Consider the following 12,725-nt stretch of genomic DNA (forward strand, 5'->3'; position numbering starts at 1 on the left):
CAGGATAATAATAGTTGACATTCCATGCTAACCCTGTGCCAGGCACTGGTGTGGGTCTTTATAAATTCAATTCATTTAATCCTTGAAGTGACTCTATAAAATAGGTATTATTATCTTTGTCGCTTTAAAAAATGAGGAAGCCATGACTCAGAAAGGTTAAATCATGAAGCTGATAGGTAACTGAGGCAGGCTCCCAAAGGCAGTCCTTAGAGCTGGAAGTGAAAGTGAAAGTCGGTCGGTCATGTCCGACTCTGACCCCATGGACTATATAGTCCATGGAATTTTCCAGGCCAGAATACTGGAGTGGGTAGCTTTTCCCTTCTCCAAGGGGATCTTTCCAACCCAGGGATTGAACCCAGGTCTCCCACATTGCAGGCAGATTCTTTACCAGCTGAGCCACAAGGGAAGCCCCCTTAGAGCTGGACATTATACTAATTTCCTGTGAGCAGTGTGTTTCCCTAATGTTCACGCCTCTTGGTTTCCTGATAGCTATGTTGTATTTTTGTTCTAGTTACAGGACTTGACTACTGATTGTCTTTATACTCTGGTTCCCCAACATAAGATGAGCAAAAAATCATAGGAGAGTAAATAGGGGTGGAGAGGAAGGGAAGAAGTCATGATATCAAGGCTACACATGCTGTTACACACACACACACACACCCACAAATACACACATACACACTCACAATAAAGTTTATTTATTTTATCCTCACATCATTCATGTACTCTCAAATGCTCCCTTCCTGCCAGGTTTTACATAGCATTTCCCTGAGGGCTCAGTCCTTCCCATTCCAGGTCATGGGGAGGGGTGGGAAGGAGATGACTTCCTTTCTAAGGGTCTGCCAGAAGGCCATGTTTAGAGAGGCACACTTATAAGATTTGATCAGTAAGAACAGCGACTGTGAAAGCCAGACCTCTCTGAGTGACAGAGTGCCATCACCAGCGCTCTGATCATGGAAGGAAACCAGCCCTGCCCTTAAGGAACTTAGCATTGACAAAAGCAAACCCCAGTTCTGCTATGTCATCTCCACACCCCAAGACTGTCTGTCACCTTGGGACATATTCTGTGGAATGTGGTTGTGTACTCTATTGTGTTTTTTTTTTTTTAATTTTTATTGGACGATAATTGCTTTACAATAGTGTGCTGGTTTCTGCCGTACATCATCATGAGTCAGCCACAGGTATACCTGTCTCCTCCCTCTTGAACCTCTGCTCATCTCCTCCCCCACCCCACCCCTCTAGGTTGTCACAGAACCCAGGGTTGACTTTCCTGCGTCACACAGCAAACTCCCGCTTGCTATCTATTTTACATATGGTAATATGTATGTTTCTATGCTATTCTCTCTTGTACCCTGGATTTAAAAACAACTTCAACTCTTGCAACCATACTGCGGGACAATATGCTGTCATTGCAACAAATGAGATTGTATTAATACTGAAAGTTACCCTTGGTGTGTTCATTAGGTGAAATAAGCTTGCAGGACAATATGCATGGTGTACTCCCCTATTTATGTAACAAAGGTAAAGCATACACATAATAACAATAATAAAAATGCTCATTATACGCAAGACATTGTTCAAAGTGCTTTACATTTTTAACTTAATCTTCCAAATATTCCTATAAAATGGATGCTAATATTACCTCAATTTTATATGAAGAAATCAAAGTATGGAGAAGTTAAGTAACTTGCTCAAGGTTGCTCAGCTAAATGGCAAAGTCAGAATTCAAACCCAGGCATCCTGGCTCCAGAGTGTCAACTGTTAACCAGCATGCAATACTCTAAATGCCTTGGAAACAGAGAATATTTCTTGAAAAATACACAGCAAAGTGTTAACAATGGTTAGCAAAGATGTGGAAATCTGGGATTGGATGAGGGACAGGAGAGGAAATTTTATTTTTATAATACATACAGCTGTACTTTGGGGCATTATTCTTACACTATCCAATTAGTTACAGTTTAAAAAATCTTTAAGAGCTGCAGACAACCACTGAATTTGAAGTAGCCTAGTCAAGAGAAAGCAGGCTTCGCTGGTGGCTCAGTGCTGAAGAATCTGCCTGCAGTGTAGGAGGGGAAAGTTTGATTCCTGGGGCTGGAAGATCCCATAGAGAAAGAAATGGCAACCTGTTCCAGTACTTTGGCCTGGGAAATCCCCTGGACAGGGGAGCCTGGCGGGCTACAGTCCATGCAGTTGCTAAGAGTTGGACACGATTTAACAACTAAACAACAACAAAAACAAGAGAAGAGATTAAAAAGATTCTGTTTTTAGAGGAGAGAATGGGAACTTCATTGGATTTATAAGTAAAAAGGAAAGAGTATGGATGTGACTTAAAGAGAAGGGGGGATGTGAAGTACATGGAGAAGTCAAGTTCGTAGAGACAGAAAGTGTTGTGGTGGTCACCAGGGGCTGGGGGGAGAGGGAATCAGAGGCTGTTGCTTAGCGGGTGTAGAGTTTCCATCTTACAAGGTGAGAAGTTCTGGAGATGGATGATGGAATGGTTGCAGAGCAATGTGAACGTATTTAACACTATTGACCTATACACTTGAAAATGGTAATGCACTTAAGATGGTAAATTTTGTGTTAAGAGTATTTTACTACAGTAAAAAATATGGAAGAGAAGAAAAGAGAGAAAAGGGAGAAAGATGACTGAGGAGCCAGTAGAAGCAACAAAGAAGGCAAGGAGTTGAAATCGGTACGTGGAGGTGTGATGAGAAACTTGGGCATCTAACCCTGTTGACTTTAATGATCCACACTTAAATATAAGGTCTCAACAGAGGGGAAAACCTGTCATCTCCATGTACAGAAATGAAATATTTTACACATTTTTAAAGTTAACCAGTAATTGTCCTTTTGATGGATGGCTGGAGAGTCCCGTGGAGAATTCCAACACATAACACAGTTGTTTCTACCCTGAGATTGAGTGTTCTGGTTTAAAGGAAAGGTTGCTGTTTTAAAGCAGGAGTGGGCTCCCAGTCTCTGAAAAATTCGAAAACAGACTGATCCTCTCTGCTCTGCAGAGCAGTACGGATAAACAGCGCCACCTACAACCGCGACAGCCTGCGAGGGAAGGGATCAGGTTACAGCTGCTGGGACACCTTGACGGCCTGGAGACAAGCCTCTGTGAGGTGGCCCTGTTTCAGCAGACCCCAGCAGCTCCTTTGCCAGGTCTGCTATTAGCTTCTCCACGTTTTCTCTTGAGCTCAAGCCAAGGTCTCTGGAGGAGGGAGCATGCAGTTGCCTTTCATATCAGGCCTTCGTGATACACAGTGGACAGGTAGTGCTCAGCCCTGAGTGACTCCCAGGGCCGGGTGTTGGGAGCACCTTTGTGTCTGCAAAAGCCACCCTCTAAAGGACTGGGCTTCCCTGGTGGCTCAGTGGTAATGAACGCTCCTGCCAATGCAGGAGATGTGGGTTCAATCCTGGGTTGGCAAGATCCCCTGGAGAAGGAAATGGCAAGCCACTCCAGTATTCTTGCCTGGAGAATCCCATGGACAGAAGAGCCTGGTGGGCTACAACCCATGGGGTCACAAAACAGCTGGACACGACTTAAGGACTAAACAACAACAGCAACAAAGAACTCTTCCATCAAAGCCAAAATAGCCACTCTCACTTGAGAACTTGAGATACTGATATTTCTGACAATTTTGGAGTACACAGGAGATTTTCTTAGTTTTTTTTTTTTCCCTCCTAAAAAAATGGTTAGGACTGGATTGGATGGATTCCATCTTAGAGTACAACATATTTTCATCTTGACAAGCAAGAAGAGGTCCTACCTTTCTATCTTCTTCTTGTGATCATTGTTTCATCCTCAGATAGCTAGCATAACTTTAATTATAGCTAAATTTATGAAGTGAATATGATGTGCCAGAAATCACACTTGAACATTTATCACAACAAAATGCGAAATAGAGAGTATCACCATCATTTTACAAGTGGCTGCAACTGATCTTCAGAGAAGTTAGGAGTCTTACTGGGAGGCCAGTCAGTTGTGGCAGAGGTGGGATTTGAACCTAGATCTGTTCAACTCCAAAGATGGTAAATTCATATATTAACCATATACGTTATACAATATGCTAGATTGCCCTTTCAAATGCAAATAGGAACTATGTGCTTCCTTTTTTTATAGGAGGATAATTACTTTGCAATATTGTGTTTGTTTCTGCTGTACAACAATGTGAATTGGCTGTTAAGTATATGTATATATATTCCCTCCCTCTTAAGCTTCCTTCCCCACCCCCATCCCACCCCTCGAGGTCATCACAGAGCATTGAGTAGACATAGAGAATGGACTTGTGCACACATCAGGAGAAGGAAAGGGTGGGATGAACTGAGAGAGTAACACTGACGTATATATACCACCATGTGTAAAATAGCTAGTTTCTGGGAAGCTGCGGTATAACACAGGAACTATATATATATATATATTTTTTCATTTATTTTTATTAGTTGGAGGCTAATTACTTCACAACATTGCAGTGGATTTTGTCATACATTGACATGAATCAGCCATGGAGTTACATGTATTCCCCATCCCGATCCCCCCTCCCACTTCCCTCTCCTCTGGGTCTTCCCAGTGCACCAGGCCCGAGCACTTGTCTCATGCATCCCACCTGGGCTGGTGATCTGTTTCACTATAGATAATATACATGCTGTTCTCTCGAAACATCCCACCCTCACCTTCTCCCACAGAGTCCAAAAGTCTGTTCTGTACATCTGTGTCTCTTTTTCTGTTTTGCATATAGGGTTATCATTACCATCTTTCTAAATTCCATATATATGTGTTAGTATGCTGTAATGTTCTTTATCTTTCTGGCTTACTTCACTCTGTATAATGGGCTCCAGTTTTGTCCATCTCATTAGAACTGATTCAAATGAATTCTTTTTAACGGCTGAGTAATATTCCATGGTGTATATGTACCACAGCTTCCTTATCCATTCGTCTGCTGATGGGCATCTAGGTTGCTTCCATGTCCTGGCTATTATAAACAGTGCTGCGATGAACATCGGGGTGCACGTGTCTCTTTCAGATCTGGTTTCCTCGGTGTGTATGCCCAGAAGTGGGATTGCTGGGTCATATGGCAGTTCTATTTCCAGTTTTTTAAGAAATCTCCACACTGTACTCCATAGTGGCTATACTAGTTTGCATTCCCACCAACAGTGTAAGAGGGTTCCCTTTTCTCCACACCCTCTCCAGCATTTATTGCTTGTAGACTTTTGGATGGCAGCCATCCTGACTGGCGTGTAATGGTACCTCATTGTGGTTTTGATTTGCATTTCTCTGATTATGAGTGATGTTGAGCATCTTTTCATGTGTTTGTTAGCCATCTGTATGTCTTCTTTGGAGAAATGTCTGTTTAGTTCTTTGGCCCATTTTTTGATTGGGTCATTTACTTTTCTGGAATTGAGCTGCAGGAGTTGCTTGTATATTTTCGCGATTAATCTTTTGTCTGTTGCTTCATTTCCTATTATTTTCTCCCAATCTGAGGGCTGTCTTTTCACCTTGCTTATAGTTTCCTTTGTTGTGCAAAAGCTTATAAGTTTCATTAGGTCCCATTTGTTTATTTTTGCTTTTATTTCCAATATTCTGGGAGGTGGGTCATAGAGGATCCTGCTGTGATTCATGTCAGAGAGTGTTTTGCCTATGTTCTCCTCTAGGAGTTTTATAGTTTCTGGTCTTACATATAGATCTTTAATCCATTTTGAGTTTATTTTTGTGTATGGTGTTAGAAAGTGTTCTAGTTTCATTCTTTTACAAGTGGTTGACCAGTTTTCCCAGCACCACTTGTTAAAGAGGTTGTCTTTTTTCCATTGTATATCCTTGCCTCCTTTGTCGAAGATAAGGTGTCCATAGGTTCGTGGATTTATCTCTGGGCTTTCTATTCTGTTCCATTGATCTATATTTCTGTCTTTGTGCCAGTACCATACTGTCTTGATGACTGTGGCTTGTAGTAGAGTCTGAAGTCAGGCAGGTTGATTCCTCCAGTTCCATTCTTCTTTCTCAAGATTACTTTGGCTATTTGAGGTTTTTTGTATTTCCATACAAATTGTGAAATTATTTGTTCTACTTCTGTGAAAAATACCGTTGGTAGCTTGATAGGGATTGCATTGAATCTATAGATTGCTTTGGGTAGTATAGCCATTTTGACAATATTGATTCTTCCAATCCATGAACAGGGTATGTTTCTCCATCTGTTTGTGTCCTCTTTGATTTCCTTCATCAGTGTTTTATAGTTTTCTATGTATAGGTCTTTTGTTTCTTTAGGTAGATATACTCCTAAGTATTTTATTCTTTTTGTTGCAATAGTGAATGGTATTGTTTCCTTAATTTCTCTTTCTGTTTTCTCATTGTTAGTGTATAGGAATGCAAGGGATTTCTGTGTGTTAATTTTATATCCTGCAACTTTACTATATTTGTTGATTAGCTCTAGTAGTTTTCTGGTAGAGTCTTTAGGGTTTTCTATGTAGAGGATCATGTCATCTGCAAACAGTGATAGTTTCACTTCTTTTAGGAACTATATTTTTAATCAAGTAGCTCCTCAATAAATAAGTGGTCAGAGCTGCAGCATAAATGCAGAGTTGTACCTTGCCTGACACCTCAGATTCTCCTCTGCCTTACTATGTGTGAATGGCACTTGCACATGGAAACTTTGGAAGCTGTATTTACTCAGCTCCTAAACACCATGAGGTCCTAGAAGAGGGTTGTCCCTGTGTATCCCCATGCATGCATGCATGCTCTTGCTCAGTCATGTCTGACTGTTTGCGACCCCCATGGACTATAGCTCACTCTGTCCTTGGAATTCTCCAGGCAAGAATACTGAAGTGGGTAGCCATTCCCTTTTCCAGGGGATCTTCCCAACCCAGGGATTGAACTTGGGTTTATTTGGGACTCTTTATGATCTGAGCCACCAGGGAAGTACATGATCTTAATGATTATTTATGCTACTATGCTACTATTTATGCTATGAAAATTCAGGTTTTCAATCTTTATACAAGCTACTGAGTGCCTTTACAAAGGCAACTTGGGAGCACTCTGTTAAAGAGCTGATTTTCTGAAGCTGGTTGACCTTTGTAAGACCAAACTCTGCAATGGACGGAATTTTTATTATGTATGGAAATATGTCTTCAAAGATAGCATTTTTATACTTCTCCCTCAGCCCACAACCCATATAAAAATACATAATAGGCTTTTAATTACAGACAAGATGGAGTAAAAGGAAGCAGACTTAGTTTCCTGCCAGAAATGAGTAATAAATCAAACAAAATATATGAAACAACAATATTTGAACACTGGATATCAAGCTGTGAAGACAGTGGTCCCTGAGAGAAGGAAAATAAATGAAGCTAGCTCCACAGTTACTCCCAGCTTACTTCTGTGAGCGTGTCTAGGTTTCAAAGCAGGGAGGAGAAATCCGGGCAGAGCCTGATGACGAGGAGACAGAGGTGGGGAGCCTAGGGAGGACAAGGTGGCTTGAATCTGCAGAAGAGAGCTGGGAAGGATCCGAGAGGGCTTCACAGAGAGAAGTCCCTGCTCATTGCAACTAGAGAAAAGCCTATGCAAAGCAATGAAGACAGAGTGAAACCAAAAATGTTGTTGTTCAGTAGTTCAGTTATATCTGACTCTTTGCAAACCCATGGACTGCAGCATGCCAGGCTTCCCTATCCTTCACCATCTCCTGGAGCTTGCTCAAACTCATGTCCATTGAGTCAGTGATACCATCCAAACATCTTGTCCTCTGTCATCCCCTTCTCCTCCTGCCCTCAAGCTTCCCCAGCATCAGGATCTTTTCCAATGAGTCAGGTCTTCACAGCAGGTGGCCAAAAGTATTGGAGTTTCAGCTTCAGCATCAGTCCTTCCAAAGAATATTCAGGACTGATTTCCTTTAGGATTGACTGATTTGATCTCCTTGCAGTCCAAGGGACTCCCAAGAGTCTTTTCCAACACCACAGTTCAAAAGCATTAATTATCTGGCGCTCAGCTTTCTTTATGGTCCAACTCTCACATGCATACATGACTACTGGAAAAACCATAGCTTTGACTATGCAGACCTTTGTCGGCAAAGTGATGTCTCTGCTTTTTATACACTGTTCAGGTTTATCATAGCTTTTCTTCCAAAGAACAAGTGTCTTTTAATTTCATGGCTGCAGTCACTGTCCAAAGTGTTTTTGGAGCCCAAGAAAATAAAGTCTGTCACTGTTTCCATTGTTTCCCCATATATTTGTCACGAAGTTATGGCAAAAAGACAAAAATAAATAAAGTAAATGAAAAAATATTTAAAACAAAAAAGAAAAATACCCTGGATGAGATTAACAGATTGGATACCACAGTATAAAAGAGCAATAAACCTGAAGGTCTAGCAATAGACATGATGCCAAATGAATCAGAGAGAAAGAAACTTTAAAAAATTTAAGAGCATCAGTAAGTGGTAAAACTTCAAGCAGCCCGATATATATGTAAATAGAGACCCTGAAGGAGAGAAGAGGGATAGACAGCAAAAACGTTTAAAAAGTCATGGTTGAAAATTTCCAAACTTGAAGAATACTATAATGCCACAGGCCCAAGAAGTTTAATGAACCCCATGCAAACCAATCATAAATAATTATAGCAAAAAACAAATTGCTCAAAACCAGAGATAAAGATAAAATCTTAAAAGCTGCCAGAAAGGGAGAAAAAGGAGACACATTACATACTAAGCAACAAAGAATGAAAGAAGGTGAATGCAACAATGAGACACAAGACCAAAGAGCAACGTCTTTGAAATGCTGAAAGAAAAATCTGTCAAAACCTAGCAAAAATGTTTTTAAAAAATAACTTCTGCAGATAATTCAAAAATAGCTCTTCCAGGCATACAAAAGCTGAAGGAATTCATGAGCAGCAGACCTGCACAACAAGAAATGTTAAAGGAATTTCTACAGGGAGAAGAATGATATGAGATGGAAATCAAAGGAACAAAGAGTAGTAGAAATGGTAAATATAGATATAAAAAAGCTTCTTTATTATTAAAAAATTCTTTAAAATAACTGACTTTGGAAAGCAAAAATAATAACAATGTATTGAAAGGTTATAACATTTGCAGAAGTAAAATGTATGGCAATAGCACAAAGGCCAGGGAGGGGAAAATGGATATATATTGTCTCTAGGTCATTATATGATGTGTTAAATGGTATAATATTATTTGAAGGTACACTGTATTTTGCAAATCTTTTGTTATAAAATAATAAAACAAAGTGTTATGGCTAATAAGCCAACCAAGGGTATTAAATAGAATCATTTAAATTATAATTCCAGTAACAGGACAAGGATGTCCCCTCTCATTATTCCTTTTCCACATTGTACTGGAAAGTGAAAAGTGAAAGTTGCTCAGTTGTGTCTAACTCTTTGGGACCCCATGGACTATAGAATCCATGGAATCCTCCAGGCCAGAATACTGGAGTGGGTAGCCTTTCCCTTCTCCAGGGGATCTTCCCAACCAAGGATTCGAATACAGGTCTCCCACATTGCAGGCAGATTCTTTACCAGCTGAGCCACAAGGGAAGCCCATCCTAGCTAATGCAATAAGACAAAAGGAAATAAAAGGTATTCACACTGGGAAGAAAGAAATAAAACTGTCAGTTTTTGAAGATAAAATGATTATCTATGTAAAAAATTCCAAAGAATGAACAAAAAGCTCCTGGAATTAAAATACAATTATTGCAAGGTTGCAAGATACAAAATCAAAATACAAAGCTCAGTTGTTTCTCTATATATTAGTAATAATCTTAATTTGAAAAAGAAAATACAATATTATTTACATTAACACCCTGAAAAATTAAATACTTGAGAATAAATCTAACAAAAATATTTATGTGATTTATGTGAGGAAAACTATAAAGCTCTGATGAAAGACATAAAAAAGGAGATAAATTAGTGGAAAGATATTTCATGTTGATGGATAGGAAGACTCAATATTGTCAAGATAGCAGTTCTTCTATCTAGAGTTGTGGACTCAAAATGATCCTAATCAAAATCTCAGCAAGTTATTTTGTCAACAACCTAAAGTTTATGTGGAAGTGCAAAAGATCCAGAATGGCCAACATGCCATTGAAAGAGAAGAACAAAGTTGGAAGACTGATTCTATGTGAAATTACTATATAGTTATAGTAACTAAGACAGCACAGTATTGGCAAAAGAACAGATGAATAGATCAATGGAATGGGATAGAGAGCCAAGAAAAAGACCTACATAAATATAGTCAACTGATCTTTGACAAAGGAGCAAAGGCAATACGATGGAGAAAAGACAATCATTTCAACAAGTGGTTCTAGAACAACTGGACATGCACATGCAAAAAGTATATTTAGAGTCAGACGGGCGTGGAGATGCTTCTGGAAGTAACATCACAATGGCTGCCCAAGGAGAACCCCAAGTTCAGTTCAAACTTGTTTTGGTTGGTGATGGTGGTACTGGAAAAACTACATTCGTGAAGCGTCATCTGACTGGTGAATTTGAGAAGAAGTATGTAGCTACCTTGGGTGTTGAGGTCTATCCTCTTGTGTTCCATACCAACAGAGGACCTATTAAGTTCAATGTATGGGATACAGCTGGTCAGGAGAAATTTGGTGGACTGAGAGATGGCTATTATATACAAGCTCAGTGTGCCATTATAATGTTTGATGTAACATCAAGAGTTACTTAAAAGAATGTGCCTAAAAAAAAAAAAAAAAAAAAAAAAAAAAAGAATGTGCCTAACTGGCATAGAGATCTGGTACGAGTGTGTGAGAACATCCCAACTGTGTTGTGTGGCAACAAAGTGGATATTAAGGGCAGAAAGGTTAAGGCAAAGTCAATTGTCTTCCACCGAAAGAAGAATCTTCAGTACTATGACATTTCTGCCAAAAGTAACTACAACTTTGAAAAGCCCTTCCTCTGGCTTGCTAGAAAATTGATTGGAGACCCTAACTTGGAGTTTGTCGCCATGCCTGCTCTTGCCCCGCCAGAGGTGGTCATGGACCCAGCCTTGGCAGCACAGTACGAGCACGATTTAGAGGTTGCTCAGACAACTGCTCTCCTGGATGAAGATGATGACCTGTGAGAAAGTGAAGCTGGGGCCCAGCGTCAGAAGTCTAGTTTTATAGGCAACTGTCCTGTGATGTCAGTGGTGCAGCGTGTTTGCCACTTTATTGTATAGCTAAGCAGAACATGTGCTTAATCTTCGGATGCTGAAGGAGATGGATGGGCTTTGGAGTGAATGTGGCAGTTTAAAAAAAAAATACCTTCATTTTTTGGACCTGCATATTTAGGTGTTTTGGAACATAGTTGTTTCCTCCTTGAGTTTCAAATATAAGACTGCTATAGTCACATGACAATATTGAGAGGTGGAATCTTGTTTGTTACTGTTATTCCCATTCCTTTTCGTTTAGAATCAGAATAAAGTTGTATTTCAAATATCTAAAAAAAAAAAAGTATATCTAGCACAGACCATATGCCCTTCACAAAAATTAAGTCAAAGTGGATCATAGACCTAAATGTAAAATGCAAAATTATGAAATTTCTGGAAGATACCATAGGAGGAAATCTAGGTGACCTTGGGTATGGCGATGAGTTTGGCACAGCTAAGAAAGAAAGAATCCGTAAACTAAGCCTTGTTAAACTGAAAACATTCTGCTCTGCAGAAGACACTGTCAAGAGAATGAGAAGACAAACCAGAATCTGGGAGAAACTATTTGCAAAAGACGTTATCTGGTTAACTGTTAATCAAAATACACACAAAAAACTTAAAATGCAGCAATAAGAAAATGAAAAATCAGATTAAAAAAGGGCAAGAGACAACTCACTGAAGAAAATATGCAGATCTTCAAATATGTATATGAAAATATGCTCTATGTCATACATCATTGAGGAAATGCAAATTAAAACAATGAAGTACTACTACACGTGTAGTAAAATGGCCAAAACCTAAAACCCTGACAGCACCAAATGCTGGTGCTTGGTGGGGATGTAAAACTGTACTGTCTCTGAAAGACAGTTTGGCAGTTTCTTGTAAAACGAAACATACTTTTATCATGTGATCCAGCTATTGTGCTCCTTGGTGTTTACCCAGATGAGTTGGAAAACATGTCTATGCAAAAACCTGCATATGGATTTTTATGACAGTATTATTCATATTGCCCAAACATGGAAGCAACCAAGATGACTTTCAGTAGGTGACTGGACAAATAAACTGTGGTACATCCACACAATGGAATATTACTTGTCACTAAAAATAAATGAGCTACCAAACCATGAAAAGAAGGAACAAAAAAGGCATATTACTAAGTGAAAACAGCCAATCATGGAAAGACCACGTACTGCGTAATTCTAACTACATCACATTCTGGAAAAGGCAAAACTGTGGAGACAGTACAAAGATCAGTGGTTGGCAGGGGTTGGCAGGTGGGATTAATAGATGGAACAGTAAGGATTTTTAGAGCAGTGAAACTCTTTTGTATAATATTATAATAGTAGATATATGTTGTTATACATTTGTTAAAACCCACTGAATGTACAACACCAAGAGGGAAAAGTAAAGTATGAACTTTTGGTGATAATTGTGTGTCAATGTAGGTTCTTCAATTGTAACAAATTATAACAAAAAAGCCCCACACTGTGGTTGTTGATAGTGGTGGAGGCTGTGTGTACTGTGGGGCAGGGGATATTTGTGAACTTTGTACTTCATCCTTTCTATGAACACAATACTGCTCTAAGAAGC

At 39.5% G+C, this 12,725-nt stretch overlaps 1 pseudogene; it reads left to right on the forward strand.

Annotated features, from left to right (window-relative positions):
* The first annotated feature begins 10,376 nt into the window (after positions 1 to 10,376).
* Positions 10,377 to 11,349, forward strand: LOC122677319 (annotated as a pseudogene).
* Positions 11,350 to 12,725: the final 1,376 nt, after the last annotated feature.

The sequence above is a fragment of the Cervus elaphus genome, chromosome 20 (assembly GCF_910594005.1).
Source record: "Cervus elaphus chromosome 20, mCerEla1.1, whole genome shotgun sequence".
NCBI lineage: Eukaryota > Metazoa > Chordata > Mammalia > Artiodactyla > Cervidae > Cervus > Cervus elaphus.